The sequence below is a fragment of the Mus caroli genome, chromosome 7 (assembly GCF_900094665.2).
Source record: "Mus caroli chromosome 7, CAROLI_EIJ_v1.1, whole genome shotgun sequence".
Taxonomy (NCBI): domain Eukaryota; kingdom Metazoa; phylum Chordata; class Mammalia; order Rodentia; family Muridae; genus Mus; species Mus caroli.
In genome coordinates, this window is record NC_034576.1 from 85,573,434 (window position 1) to 85,585,957 (window position 12,524).

Consider the following 12,524-nt stretch of genomic DNA (forward strand, 5'->3'; position numbering starts at 1 on the left):
CCTCTCCCTCTCCCTCTCCCTCCCCTCCCCCTCCCCCCTCCCTCGTGTGTGCTTGTGCATGACTATGTGGTGTATATAAGTATGTGGGTACGTGTGTGTGGTGTATGTGAATGTGTGTGCCTGTGCATGACCATCTGGTATATATGAGTGTGTGTACATGTGTGTGTGCTACATATGAATGTGTGTGGACATGTATGTGGTACATGTTGTGTGTGTGTGTGTGTTGTATGGAGCTCAGTAATTTGGCTAATCTTGCTGGGCAGGGAGCCCCTGAAGTGCTCTTTCCTCCCCTTCCTTTGCACTGACATTATAGGCACCAGTGGCTGTGCCTGGGTGTTTTTACATTCATGCTGGAATCCAAACTTAAACCTTCATGCTTGCATGGCAAGCATTTTACAAAGTGAGACAACTCCTTGACTCCCTTCCCATGAAATATTAAATCTGTTATAATTTATTAAAAAACAATGATTGAGGTCAGTTTGAAAGTGAAAGTACTCTGGTCTTCAACCTTTTTTCCTACAGAAATCTTGCTCAATAATTATTACTCACAGTGTGGCAAGATATGCTCATGTGTGCAATAGTGGCAGGCCTTTTATTGGGACAACCAATTGCTTTCTGGTCTGTTTGAGCTTAAGGACCTCTCCACAGAAGGAAACACTTGCCTGGTATTATAGGTGATAAGAACCAGTGGCTGTGTGTTGTGTCCGGCCAGCGGCTCACATGCCTGGGTTCTAGTCTGGAAAGGCATCTTGGAAACCTGGAAGAGAAGAGGGAGGGGCTAGGTGGCGGGTGTGCACGAGAGAGAGAGAGAGAGAGAGAGAGAGAGAGAGAGAGAGAGAGAGAGAGAGAGAGAGAACCAAGACAACCAGTCTGATCAAGTGATCAAGGTTCCATTTTAATGTCAGCAAACAGGCTTTTTAAAGAAGAGGGGAGGCCCATTCCTAGCCATGCAAAATTCCTTTGAAGTAGATAGGTCAGCCTTCTAGTGGGAACTCGTGAAGGTAACAGTTCGGTGCTAACTCCAGAAAATCTTGGGAGGAGAACCGGCAGTTTGGCCTCAGGCAGGTTCAGCCTCAGGCAGGTAGTGGCACATCAAAGGAGAGGGATGAGAAGCAGCACTGCAGGTGGCTCTGCTTAAGCAGGGGATGGTCACAGCCAGCCTTGCTAGGCTGGAAGGAGGTAACAGCTGTGTTGCTCAGAGGTCCCAAAGGTAAGCCTACTATTACTTTGCTAGAGAGACAAAATGTTATTTGAGTGGAGGAAAGTAAGGGAAAGCTCTCAGATCACACTGAAAGTGGTTTGCCATAATCTAACTTACTGAATCTAACAATCTCTTGGAAGAATGTGTCTGTCCATTTCTTCAGTGTTTTGCTGAGTTGCTAAGTATTGTTGCCCTACAAGGTCACTAAAATAAATGTTTAATCATATGACCCTCCAAACAACAACAACAACAACAAGTTTCTTTGTGTAGAAGACTACAGTTGATGCAGGAGTCTCACAACTGGCTTATCAGAGAATACGTATCTGTGGATTGTTTGACTACAAATGGGACAGTTATATCACACCTCCTCCCAAGTCTTAGAGTTGTTGTGGAAGAGGGGAACTTCAGAATGATTGTAAGAGCCAGAGGTTAGGAAGAGCCAGAGTGAAAAAAGTGTTTTTTGGACACATAGCAAGATGTTGACTTCCTTGCCTCTCCCAGCTGAGATGCTGTTGATGGCTTCTTGTCGAAGGGAGACACAGTTTTCTTTAAGAGTATGTTCCCTGGTTGACCTTGCTCCAGTAGATGGCTTTGCACTCATGAGTTTATAGTTAGCCCAAACTGAACTAGGGGGGTTATTAAAAACTAACAGAGGCTATAAAGTTGGGAGGATGAGAGAAGCAGGTGAAGCTTAGAGGAGTTAGGAAGAGTGGAGAGTGAGTAAGATTAAAATATGTTGTATGGATATATAAAATTATCAAAGCATTCTTTAAAATATTATATCTAAAAATAATTATTAGTTACCACTCAACTCTAAGTCATCATTCATTTTCTTCTTGCCTATTTTCACAATCAGAGGCCGCACAGGCTTCTACCACAAAGTCTGCAGAGCTGGATCAGAAGATGTATAGAGAAGCTAAGGCTATGTACTAGGTAGATGGCTCAGTGGGTAAAGTGTTGGGCACACGAGCTTGAGGAGCTGAGTTCAAATCCCCAGAACCCCCATAAAGCATGGAGCAGTGGTGTCTATCTGTAATTCTAGCAATCCTATGAGAGATAAGCTGAGACAGGAAAATCCTTGATAGGTTGCAGGCCTGCTTCCTGGTACCTGCAATAATAAACAACAAAGAGAGACCCTGCCTCAAACAGGGTAAAAGGCAAAGGATGGCCCCCAGTGCTTTCCTCTGACCTCCGTGTTCATGTAGTAGCATATGTGTACATTGGTGTGCAAGCTCACACATACACACAAAGACAGAAAGATAGCCACATACACACACACACACACACACACACACACACACACACACTCACTCACTCACATATCTAAAGCTAAGGTTCAATAAATCAAAATAAAATAACATTTGTAAGTTGCTCCTTAGGGGGCACCATTAGTTAGTTATCCCCAGAACCAGATCTTTGCCTTGCCTTCCCTGATCTGCCCAAAGCTATGATATTTTCTTAGATTAGATGGCCCATAACCTAGTGCTGGCTACTTAGATGCATTGTGCTGGCATTTTACTTCTGTTACTTAGGCTGTTTTCCATTTGTTTCAAGACTATACTGACATAACTGTTTACTGAAGTGTTAAAAAATCATTTTCTTAAGCTCTTTTCAGACTTTGATAGCATCTCTTGCATCCCAGTGTTTGAATATAATGATCCCTTTTCACATTCATTTTTGATATATTCTTGGTTCTGGATAGGCACTTGGTTTTCATTTGAATCCTGGATATTTTCATATGATAGGAACCCAGAAGACCTTGGTGTGTTTGTTAGTCTGTTTGTTTGTTTGTTAGTTATTGTTTTGCTTTATTATTATTTTTTTAAAGCCCTGCTGTGTTAGAAAAGGTTGATGGGTAAATGTACTCTCCTACAGCCCGGGAAAGGTAGGAGTCCTTGTTCAGAGGATGACCCTCACTCAGGACACCAGCAAAGAGCTTCTGGTCCCTCTTATGAAAAGGTGGAGTTCCTCCCTGTGATGTCTTTATTCACGTGAATGGATTAAGATCAGCAGCAACTGGCAGGGTTGAGGTTAAGGCTCCCTGTGTAGCCCAGTGTGATGCCATTCTGAGATGTGTTAGTGAGTGTGTGTGTGTGTGTGTGTGTGCAATGGGCAGCACTGAATCCTGAGATATGTAAGTGAGTGTGTGTGTGTGTGTGTGTGCAATGGGCAGCACTGAATCCTGATATGTGTTAGTGAGTGTGTGTGCAAGGGGTACCAGTGTGATACCATTCTGAGCTGTGTAAGTAAGTGTGTGTACAAGGGATGTCACTGAATCCTGANAGTGAGTGTGTGTGCAAGGGGTACCAGTGTGATACCATTCTGAGCTGTGTAAGTAAGTGTGTGTACAAGGGATGTCACTGAATCCTGAGATGTGTTAGTGTGTGTGTGTGTGTGTGTGTGTGTGTGTGTGTAAGGGGTGTCACTGAATCCTGAGATGTGTTAGTGTGTGTGTGTGTGTGTGTGTGTAAGGGGTGTCACTGAATCCTGGGGATCCATATGTAGGCTCTCCACTCAGCCTTTGCTGATATGAATTGGGAAGGGAGTTTGCTCCTTTGGTGATATTAGGTGAAGTAGAGCTGAGACTGTCTCTGGGATTTCGAGAAGACTGACTTAAGTGGGTACTTTCTGCCCACACTTGTCATTTCTCCTGCAAACTCTTTCAGCTTCATATCTATGGTCCATGTGATCAAAAGAAAACCCACAGTCCCTAGCTTCTCTCTCTGTCCTTCATGTTTCAGGGTCCTCCAGTATCTGCTTCAATGCAATGTATGGGTTTTCAGTAACGATTAGGAGCAGGGAACAGTCTGCTTGACCCCAGCACAGTACTGACTGTGTTAGAGTCCAGGAGCTGGCTCATGAGGCTGTGACTTGGGTTTCTTTTAAAGATAGAAGCTCTTGAGTCTTAACATTTCTCTCCTCATTCTTCCTGCTCAAAATATAAACCTAATGCTTAGAATGGACTGACTCTCCATCTTTCGACTTTGAGGCTGAAGTACACATGCGGCAGATGGTGGAGGTGGAAGAAAAAGGGGTCTGAATAGCTGTCTTCAGAGTAGCCTGCCAAGTCTTCTAGAGGATTTAAAAATATCCATGCACACATGCTATCGCTTACAGCCTGGCCCGAGCCTGTGGGGAGACAGATCACTTGTCACGTGACTAGATGAGGCAGCAAGCAGGGCTAATACAAGTAATTCTCATGCTTCTTCCCTGCCCCCTCTCCTGAAGCATCTTCAGTGTGTCTGAGACAGCACATCTCAACCTGTTGTGACGGCCATCGGCAGGCAAACACACATTTTTGATGGTCTAAAGAATTGAGTCACTGCTCAGTCGCAAAATTACAATTATGAAGTAGCACTCTTGTGAGACTAGGCCGGGGCCTAGCAAACACAGAAGTGGATGCTCACAGTCAGCTATTGGATGGATCACAGGGCCCCCAATGGTGGAGCTAGAGAAAGTATCCAAGGAGCTATAGAGATCTGCAACCCTGTAGGTGCAACAACATTATGAACTAACCAGTACTCCGGAGTTCTTGACTCTAGCTGCATATGAATTAGAAGATGGCCTAGTCGGCCATCACTGGAAAGAGAGGCCCATTGGACATGCAAACTGTATATGCCCCAGTACAGGCAATGCCAGGGCCAAAAAGTGGGAATCGGTGGGTAGGGAAGTGGGGGGGAGGGTATGGGGGACTTTTGGGATAGCACTGGAAATGTAATTGAGGAAAATACATAATAAAAAATTCAAAAAAAAAAAAAAAGAAAATAATTTTATGGTTGGGGGTTCACCACAACAGGGAGGACTGTATTAAAGGGTCACAGCATTAGGAAGGTTGGGAACCACTGGTTAGAGGGCAATAGCATGGGGACATTCTCAAGAAACACTCATTCAAAAGACAGGAAGTCATCACCAGTGAGTGGTCTGGAGACAGATGCAGACAAACTTCTTGTCACTCTCAATGACATTTCAACTCAGGTCTAACGAGTAAAAACTGCACCTTATCTGCACAGAACTCTCCATAAATTAAAAAAAAAACCCAGTTTATGCAATATATGTATACTTTCACTGAATCCTCACCACAACCTTTTGAGTTTATTATGGCTTCCTCTCTTACAGAGAAAAATTTGTCTCCTGGAACTATATCAAGTTGTCCAAAGTCTCTCACTCAAAATGATGGAGAGGCCGAGAATCAGAATTTGACCTTGTTGATCCTGAAAGCCATGTTCCTCATTCGGCTGTGATGTCTTCACATTCCACCCATATAATGCAGTCTCCTCTTGTGGACTGAAATTCTGGCCTCCTGCATTCTATATTATGCTCTCTGCTGCCCCAGTCCCAGCCTTGGTTTTGAGAAAAGGCAAAAATGTTAGCATCCTAAACACAAGTCACAGCCTTAAAAACAATGCTCACGGTTGAGTGCTAATTGCAATCTAGGCTGTGGTTGGTAGAACCTTCTCTGTAGAGGGCCTGAGAGAAGGAATGTGGGGCTGTGAGGGCTGTAAAGTTTCTTCTGCATGTCCTTATGTCTTATTTTTTACCCCAACCTTAAACAAATGCAAAACTCAGGGTCTTTGAGATGACTCAGCTATTTAAGCTGCTGGCCACCAAACCTCATGTTCTGAGTTTGAGTCCCTGGGACCTACATACTAGAAGAACAGAGTCAGCTCCTGAAAGTTGTCCTCTGACGGCCACAATACACTGTGGTGCACATGCCCATGTGTTTATGAGCTCATGTTTGCCTGCATACACACACATATGCAAAATGTAAAAAATTATTAAAAATATGTGAAAAAAATCTTAGTTCACAGGTCATATGAGAACAGACTGACAGATGAATTTGTCTGTGAAACTGTGGACCACTGAATGGTCAAGAGCACTGGCTGTCTTTGTGGGACAAGTGTTTCCACAGAGGCCTCTGGTCTGTTGTAGAGCAAACCTCTGTAACTCCTACCTGTGTGAAAGTAGACAGTGTCCAATTCAGGGAGGTGAAGGGACTGTTCTTGAGAAGAGTGCTTCTGAGCTAGCTTGCACCAAGGTCAGACTGGCTGCCTCTCCATGACCTCCTGTGCCTCCCTCCTATAGGCAGGGCAGAACTCCACTGTGTATTATTCTCATATTCTTGTAAGCTGAGGGCTCACTGCTTTTCTGAATGTAGACACAGCTGTATCCCATCAGGATACATATGTCAGGTGGGTATAGACCAAAGGATCAGTTATTTCTAGAAGGTCACTGTCTTTTCAGTGGTGGTGTTGGGTGAAAGACTGTATGGGTGACTGTCCCTTGTACAGCTGCCTGCTTGTGTCCTCTACTAGCTGATTAGCTGGGTAACTCCCTTCAATCCTCTTGATTTCTAGTTCCTCACCAGATTCTGCAGTGACTACAGATCTGTCTGTAACTGTCTTCTACTGTGGCTTTTAGCTCTTCATTTGTGGTCATGCCAAGCTTATGCTTTCCTGATTGACGTTCACATTCATTGATCAGACATCCATGTTCTACCCATAAGGATGGCTGAAAGCCTAGTTCATAATCATTTTTACCTTATGATTAAAAATATTTGGTTCTTGCATTATTGAGATCATGTCTGAGAAAAAAAACCAGGGTAAACAATTGAGAAAATATTCAGCCAGTTTAGTAGCCTCTTCCTTGATACTCTATTTGCTGCCTAGATACCACTATTTTCTATTTTTCCTTGCAATATAGCAATTTGCGCTAACATTTGTGCACAAATATGAGATTTTCATAAAAGCCAAATTGGGACTTTCCATTTCTATTGACCCAATGACATTAGCATTGTTGTAAGATGGCAGGAGAATCTTCTTAGAAATCATATCAGGGATAGGCACTGAGTCAGGTCTTGAAGCTTTTGATATTCCAGGCCCTCACTGAATCGTCTAACTTAAGGATTAATCATTTTTTACATAGGTGTAAAGGACATTTGAAATGTAGCATAATGAAGAAATGGCTAAACCATCATGGTACCTTTAATCAGTCGAATATTATGACCCATAAAGCAACATGAAAATGTTGTAAAACTACTGGTGCATGTTCAATGCAACAAATGACAATAATATAATAGACTCATTATTTTGCACAATTGACTTATGCTAATAAAAAGTGATGGTATTGATGAGCAAGCATTGAGGGGTGTTTCATGACTATGTGTGTTGGTGAAACTTTTATTTTTTAATCTTTTGGTCAACTTGACACAAACTAGTGGAATCTGGGAAGAGGGAATCTCAATTGAGAAAATGTTTCTGTAAGACTGAGATTGGCTCCCAGCAAGTATCTGTGGCTTTATATTGATTAATGATGGATGTGGGAGGGCCCTCGACATCGTGGATAATACTGGGTAGATAGCTCTCCATTTAAGAAAGCAGGTTTTGCAAATTTTGGGAGCAAGTCAATAAGCAATGGTCTTCCATTCAATTCATCCTCCAATCCCTTCCTCCAGGTTCCTGCCATGAGTTTTTGCCCTGACTTCCCTTCATCATAAACTATACATTGTAAGCTGAAATACCTACCCCTCCATAAGTTGTTTTTGGTCAGTGTTTATCATAACAATAGGAATGTAATTAGGACAAATATGTAAACAAATGTAGCATGCTACCAACTGGTGTGCATCTAAGCATCCTTATACTATTCTGTGATGATCTTGTAGTAGATTCACAGCAACCATCCAGCCAGTGCCTTCCTTCCCAGTTTATGGCCCAGAAAATGGAAACTCAGACAAATTAAGAAACTTGTTCATGCTGGGTGTGGTAGCACACGCCTTTAATCCCAGCACTCAGGAGACAGAGGCAGGCAGATTTCTGAGCTCGAGGGCAGCCTGGTCTACAAAGTGAGTTCCAGGACAGCCAGGGCTATACAGAGAAACCCTGTCTCTAAAACAAAAACAAAAACAAAAAGAAAAAAACAAAACAAACAAACAAACAAAAAAGAAACTTGTTCACAGCACCAAGGAGAGACTGGAGCTGGGATTTGATCCGAGGTCTCTCTGATTCGAAGCTCCAGCCTCTACAGTTTCTGACAAATGAATTGGGAAAGTTATGGTGACCGAGGCCTGCAAGATCAGACCCAGATAATGTCTTTGCTGAGGTGTCAGACATTAAACTGGCAAGCTGGATGAATACCTTGAGGCTCGCTACATCATGAAGCACTTTCCTGAGTCCTCAGTTTGCAAATAAGAAACTTTCCTTGGAGTCTCTCCAAAGTGGAAGAGATGGAGTGAGTAGTGGGAGTAGGGGTGTGGAATGAGGGCTGGGGCATTACTTCCAGGCCCACAGCAGGAACAAATCGCTGCTCTTTGCAAAGCCCTTGACATTCAAGGATCCCTCTAGGAAGGAACAGGGTCCTGCTTTGACACTTTTAACAAGGACCCTGCTCCTTCTATTTCTTCCCCTTCCCCTTTCTTTTCCCTTCCCCTCCCCCTTCCCCTTCTTCCTCTTCCCTTTCCCCTTCTTCTTTCTCTTCCTCCCTCCTCCTCCTGCTCCTCCTCCTGCTCCTCCTCCTGCTCCTCTTCTCATCTACATGTGGATGTAATGAAAGTCTGCTGGGCACTTGAGAAAAGGAGACACTGGAGTGGTGTAAGTAAGCTGTTACTGCCTCTCTTCCCAGCAAGCATGAGTTGAATAAAACATGTAGTCAATAAAACCCAGCAAAACAATGAAACGAAGCCCTTTGGTGCTCTTGTATTGGGTGTTAGGCAACCCAGAAACCTGTGGTCATAAAAAGGGGAATGAGGGAGAACTTTACACTCATAGGAACAAAGACAGCTCCACAGAAGGTTGAAAAGAACACTAGCCTATCTCAAGTCTTATCCTTGGGCACCTGGAAGCAGTTAGGTTTGAAAGCTGTGCAGACCTCAGGCTGGCTGCTCCCAGCTCTCCCAGGGATCTCGTTAGGGGCAGGCAGTGCAACCTGCTTTTCATTAGGAAACCCATTGATCCTACCCACAAAGATACATTTTTTTTCTTCTTTCCCCCAATGGTAAATTTATAAGCTTTGAGCACAAAGATCATTTACAGTCTCCTCCTCCCCCTTCTTTGCAGGGGGTGGGGGTGGGGTGCAGAAAATTTGGAGCTGCCCTGGGTGCCAGCCTCCCTAGGCTACAATTCAAGAAAGTCGTCCCTTGACTGGCTGAACACTGCAAAGCAAACTTCAACACTTTCCTATTTCTGGTGAAGACTGGAAGGAAACTGGGAAGTTTTTCATCGTTGGTGCCTTGTTAGGACTTGGTATAAAGTAGGCCAGTGCAATTTGTCTATTTTGGGTTTCAGAAACATTTGTTCTTCCCACAAGAGGTATTTTAAATACCTTCAGACCACGACTGCAACCCTAAACAATTCATTAAAATAGGTTCTTTGGAGCCTAATTTTAAAACAAAACGTTGTTGATGATAATGATCATGAATGAGCCAGGCAAGTGCAGCTGTCCAGGCCTCGGGCTTCAGAACTACTCAGAAAAGTAACAACATGAAGGTTCGTAGTTGTGTTGTCCAGCCTCCATCTCCCCCAGAAGGCATCCACTGTAATAGAGGAGAATCAGACTGAGAGAAAGAAAGAAAATAATCTTGGCTAAATTGCAAACACTGAGTCACCAGGGAGGAAGGGCTGTTCTGGGCCAAATCTGCTGTATTTTCCCTCGGATTTGTCTCCTAGCCCAGGCCTAACTGTAATCATATCTAAGCACTACAGTAAATGTGCAAGGCCATTGGTAAGCCTCAAAACTGCTGGTTTAGTAAAAACTGCAAGACATTGGCTATGAACAGTCACAAGAATGGAGAACCAATGGCGAGACCATTCTTTCTCAGGGAGTCCTATTTGCTGAATGAGTTCCTGGGGTCATTCAACAGATACTGATGTTGCAGGAGACAGGAATAAGGTGGCACCAGGCACATGATAGTGTGGTGGGCAATCTGTAAGTAACTGCGAGACCTTTTTTCAGATCCTTCTGAAATTTGTTGTGTATGCCTCGGAACAAGTATGGGTGTTGTTTTATGATGTTTGTGGATTAGTGTGGGGAGACTTTGTCACAGGCTACGGCTCTGTGTTAGGGGAAGTAGAAAGAGGAAGAAGCATGCAGTCTATATTCTGGCTGTTTAACAATGGTTTTGTTAGGAATCCTTTCCACCAGAGTACAAGTAAATGCACGTGCACACACATACACATTTGCAGTGTTGAGGAGCAGGAGACTGAACCCAAGGAGTGTGGGCACTTTGAAAAGAACCTGCAAGATGGTTTCAAAGGTGTTAGGATAAGTTGAGCTTGTGTAGGACATGTGCTATGACAGTAATAGACCTTGTTTTGATCATGTTGATACAATTGCTAAGCTTCGTGCTTTTATAATACCATCTCTTAGGCTGGCAAAATAGTTCAATGGACAAAGGAGCTTTCTGGCAATCCAGAATATAAGAGTTCAATCCCTGGGACCCACATGTTGGAGGGAGAGAACCAATTCCCACAGGTTGTCCTCTAACTTGTACATCATCTGTTCCATGAGTGTACCCAACTAAGTCAATCAATCAATCAATCAATCAATCAAACATGAACTAGAATTCTTGAAAAGAAGCTATATCTACAAAGGCTGATTGAAACTCCCCAGACTTTGGAGAGTTTGACCCTTTGGAATGTTGCAAGGTGAAGAGCCTAATTACAGTCTCTGTGGTACCTTTCTTCCCTCATGGAGCCTGCCTGCCTCTATGTCAGGCCTAACATCCAAATAAGCAGTTAAGTCCTTTGGAATGTATTAGCAAAACCCTCTCCCCCACCACTGGAAGGGTTAACAATGCTATCAGGCAACATCTGGAGCCTATAGTTGAGGTTTCCTCTATCTTGTGGGGTAACCTACCTGATGTTTTCACCAATGTATTTTTAAAATGCCTAGATTTACAACATTCTTCGTTCTGTCACCATACAAATCTCCATTACGCTGTTTCTGTATTGGATCACAGTATTGGGAGGAGACCTAAATGCTAACTGGTCACTCCCATTTTAGCTTCAGAATAAACTTTCCTATTCCCTTGGAGTTGTGCTTTTGTTTTGTTTATGTTTTATGTTTTTAAATTAATATAATAATACAGTACAATAAATAAGTGAACTAAAAAGCATCCTTAAAAAAAGGACACTGCCTCACATAGGTGCCTGCTGGACCTTTAGTCCACAGCTGACATTAGGGGACCAACTGCTCCATTTTCCTGTGCGGCCTGTATGGGCATTCTCACATCAGAAGGACCTGGCTGTTAGCACTCTTTTATTCTGTAGAGAGATGGCTGGTGATGCACATTGCTTTCTGTTCCACATACATGATCTCTCTCCTCCTGTCATGGGATCCCTCAGTTTTTATCTTGTGATATATCAGAGGTAGTTCTCCTGACATGTTTTTTTTTTTTGGGGGGGGGACCTCATTCCATGTAAATGAAAATGCAGCTGTCTGTTTTGTGGTACTGTGTGACAATGGAGGGTTCCAAAAGTGTGATTTTCCCGGTGCACGGAAAAACTATTACCATCTCAACAATTGCTCTGTAGAAGTAATTGTGCTGTGGAGAGCACAGTGACAGGATAGGACAGCCCAATGCATGAGGCTAAGGATCCTGCATCCTAACTCCCTGTTTGGTGTTATGGGTCCTGTGAGCTTCCCCTTCACATGATCGTAATGGCATCACATTTTATATAGAATGTTTGGTTTTGGCTATAAATTGTTCCATCTGTACACTAGTTCTATTGTTTGGCCACCTACTCGTCCAAACACATCTTCTCTTCCTGACCTTCCTACTGACCAAACACATCTGCCTCCCTGACCTGGCAGATGATGGCAACAATCCTGTACACTATAACTTTCTTCCCTACTCAAATGACAATTTAAATCTGTGTAGTGCATTGGCCCATTTCCAGGAGGGATTTATGAAGAAGAATTGAAAAATTGTTAAACTCTTCCTATCCTGAACCTGGGCAGTGGGGGTATAATCACTGCACAGCTCTCACGTTGAGACATTGCATAAAGATCATACCTTCTGTACCTTTGGAATTGACAAAGGGAAAATACTAAAAATAGAACCCCCAAAGAAGTTTAAGGGAACCTCTTACAAGGGGGAAGGGTAGTGAGGATCAAGGCTCAGAAAACCTGACCCTGGATCTCTGGAACACAAAATTGTTAATTTATTTGACTCCGCCTAGATGTTAAGCATGACCCTCTATGTCCTAAGTGGCAAGTGAGACAGAGTCTCCTCTAGACACCTGGCCCATATCATCTCATTGACCACACGTGAGCCAGTGAGCAGTTATGACTATTTTTTCTCTTTCTTTCTTCCTTTCTTTCTTCCTTCCTT